Source organism: Cupressus sempervirens, chromosome 7, assembly GCF_028749045.1.
Source record: "Cupressus sempervirens isolate cs-2001-9-10 chromosome 7, ASM2874904v1, whole genome shotgun sequence".
NCBI classification, from domain to species: Eukaryota; Viridiplantae; Streptophyta; class Pinopsida; order Cupressales; family Cupressaceae; genus Cupressus; species Cupressus sempervirens.
The window spans coordinates 312,555,601-312,558,694 of NC_143124.1; the positions used below are offsets into that span (position 1 = coordinate 312,555,601).

Here is a 3,094-nt window from a genome sequence, read left to right on the forward strand (position 1 = left end):
ATAATTTAATACATCTAAGATTATTTATATTTCCTTTATCTCCATTTATTTAAGTTTTTACTAACTTAAGCTTCTAATTTTAATTTCTAAAAAAAGAATGATTTTTATCTCAAAATATTATAATTTAACAAATATTTTATGTTGTATTTATTAAATTATTTTTAAAAGTATATTCTATTTATAATAAGATTTAAACTTTTGACATGTAGATGATTGTCAAATTTAACCTGAAAGAATAATAACATTAACATGTTCACACCATCCCATTCCACCCATTCTGCCATTCTAGAATGCCTATTGACATTAATAAGGAATTATAATGATTATGGAAACTAACAATAATAATTGAAATTAAAATTAATAATGAGAAACATTTAGCTATCAGAAAAAAAATCATTATTTTAATATTGAAAACATATTATCCTACGTATGAATTATTTCTGCTATAATAAACTTAAATATTATATAATTTATACTTTTAAATCATTTTATTGATAATTATTAAACAATTTTATTTTAATTAATAATCAAAATATATCTAGTTATATAAAATTGCATGGTTCATTCTGACATGAAATTTTATATTAATGTAAAAGTTGGACATCTTTAAGATGAAACATTAAGGATTGAAAATTTATAGATGGAATACCCCATTCATTAAATCGCACACCAATGCTACAAAAAGATTACGGCAATTTGTAAAACTGCACTAACATTATGTAGTCATATGGTTTCCACGTCCATATAATTAATCCAGACAACAACTTCCATATTGGTCATGAGCTAGTTTTGGAGAGTCTTGAGAAACAGAAAACTCTGTATATCAAAGACATAGCGACACTAAAGAAAAGCCTAGTTATATATTTCCAGATAATATAGATACGGAGTTCACCCCTTACTGCATTAATATAATAATAATAAAATAGATGTACACGGTAGAGTAGAGCACTTATTGCATATACATTATAATTTGGATCACAGAACCCGGCTAAGACTCGGCCCGGAGATTGTCCCTGTGACGGCGCAAGCAGTGGTGTTGTGACAGTCGTGACCACAAGAGACCTTCCAAAACACAGTTTCCACATAATGAGACTTGGCAATCTTCGGGAACACTCAGTGGCCGGTTATTGTCCGGCGCCCAGCATACACTGTTATCACTATCAAAGCTCACCACCATTGGCTTGTACTCGTATGCCACTCCCTTACTCAGTGTCTTTTAAACAACAAATAAACAAAGAAGATGATTAAGATCAATACATTATTAATAAGAGGGATAAGAAAATACATTACAAATTAAAGAAGATATTTTACAAAACATACCACAGAGCTGGCTCAGGCATTGCCTGGAGTCCAGGTCATGTTATCCACGCTAGAAGGCTCCCAATTGCCCAGTTCTGAGCTGTTTCCAACGATCTTAAATACTTGCCCAAACTCAGCTCGTTGGACCATCACAAACGTCACAATCACATCATCTTGTTGCCCCTGCAAGCACACCAAGAGACATAATTTCCTATTATTTTTTAGATAGACAAGAGAAACATTATGCAAAGATTATGATCACATATTGTCCCTGCAAACAAGCAAATATAGAGCAGTCATTGGTTTCCGATTTTAGTTATACTTTGTTGTTAGATTTTTGAGAAAATTATTATAATGTATCAGTTCATACCTCATCCTCTATTATCTAGCAAGCCAAATGGACTATGAAATACAAGGAATCCACATTACTTAATTTTACTAACTATATAGTTGACTGTAATGATAGAAAACAGAAGAGCTGTTCAAATTTTCATACCGAAGAAGCTGGGACTGCATGAAGGCTAACAACACCCACAAATAAGAAGAGGAGGGCAAAGCTTTTTCATCTGGACGGCCATGTACTTTCTTTGCTCAGAGCAATGTGTGAGAGAGAAAGGAAGATGTTGAGAAAAGCGGGAAGGACCTTGATAAAGAGTGATAAAGTTAGGGCCCGTTTGGTGAGAGGAATAGGAATAGAATTTACGGCATACCATGTAGTACCTATTTTTTATTCTTGCCCTGTCTGGATGCCATGCGTGTTGTTAGACGGCCCACCTTCTCAATAGTACCTGAATTTGAATTTTCTTAATTTTTGGGATGGTAAGTGTTTTCCTTTAATTTAAATTTTGTAAGTGCTCGTTTTTACTTTGGTTTTAATCTTATATACATTGTTCATAAAATAATTTACTAATTACTAATAATAATTTTTTGTTTTTAATATTTTAAATATAAATACATTTTATTAATAAGTGGAAAAAAATATCATTTTAAAAATAAATTGTTGACATTGAAATAAAAATATTGTCTTTTAATTTGTTTCTCAACTTTAAAAATTGATTTAATGAAGGAAAAATGTCTCTATCTTTTAATGTCAACTTTAAAATTATAATTTTATAATATGACTAAAATTTTGACATAATTTTTAATGTAATTTTTTGGTAATATAATAGTTATATTTTATATTTTATGTTATAAATATTTACAAGATTCTTTTATAATTAATTTTTTTTAACAATTTTTGTTATATGTTCTTTCCTTAACTTTTAACTTTTACATCTTTTATAAAATCATTCAACCAAGTGCTAATAAATTTTAATTTTAATTTTTTAAATAAATTACATTTTATTAATAAATATTAAAATATTGTAATGTCTGGTTGTACATATTATTTAATATTTTATACTGAAACTCAGATATAATCGAATCTGGAGGAGAATGTGGAGAAGCGTTGGTTGCCGGCTGGGCTAGGGTTTTTCCCCTAGCCTGTTCTTGGTGTTTGATCTTTACTATTTTTCTGTTCTGTTTGGATTGCTAGCTACTGGACATAATTTGCGTCGGTATTTTTGGAAATCTTCTGCAGTCAATTTTGGATTGGGGTTTTATTGTTTGCATGGCATGGCCTGGGATTTCTTCTTCGTTGGTGAGAATAGATGGTTCTTCTCCAACTATGCATGCAATGCGATCTGAATCGTTTTATTCAGGGGAGAGCTCCAAGTTGAAAAAAGTTAATGGTTGTTTTTCGCGTAGCCATGATCGCCCTGTTCTGGTTATTCCTCCAACGGCTGTAATGGAGGAC

General features: G+C 30.6%; 1 long non-coding RNA gene across 1 annotated transcript; it reads right to left on the reverse strand.

Annotated features, from left to right (window-relative positions):
• Positions 1-856: 856 nt before the first annotated feature.
• LOC149546664 (uncharacterized) lies at positions 857-1,919 on the reverse strand. Its single transcript, XR_016354362.1, has 3 exons — positions 1,796-1,919; positions 1,321-1,482; positions 857-1,213 (listed from the first exon to the last, which is right to left on the reverse strand). It is a non-coding gene; the product is annotated as an uncharacterized LOC149546664 (long non-coding RNA).
• Between the last annotated feature and the right edge of the window lie 1,175 nt (positions 1,920-3,094).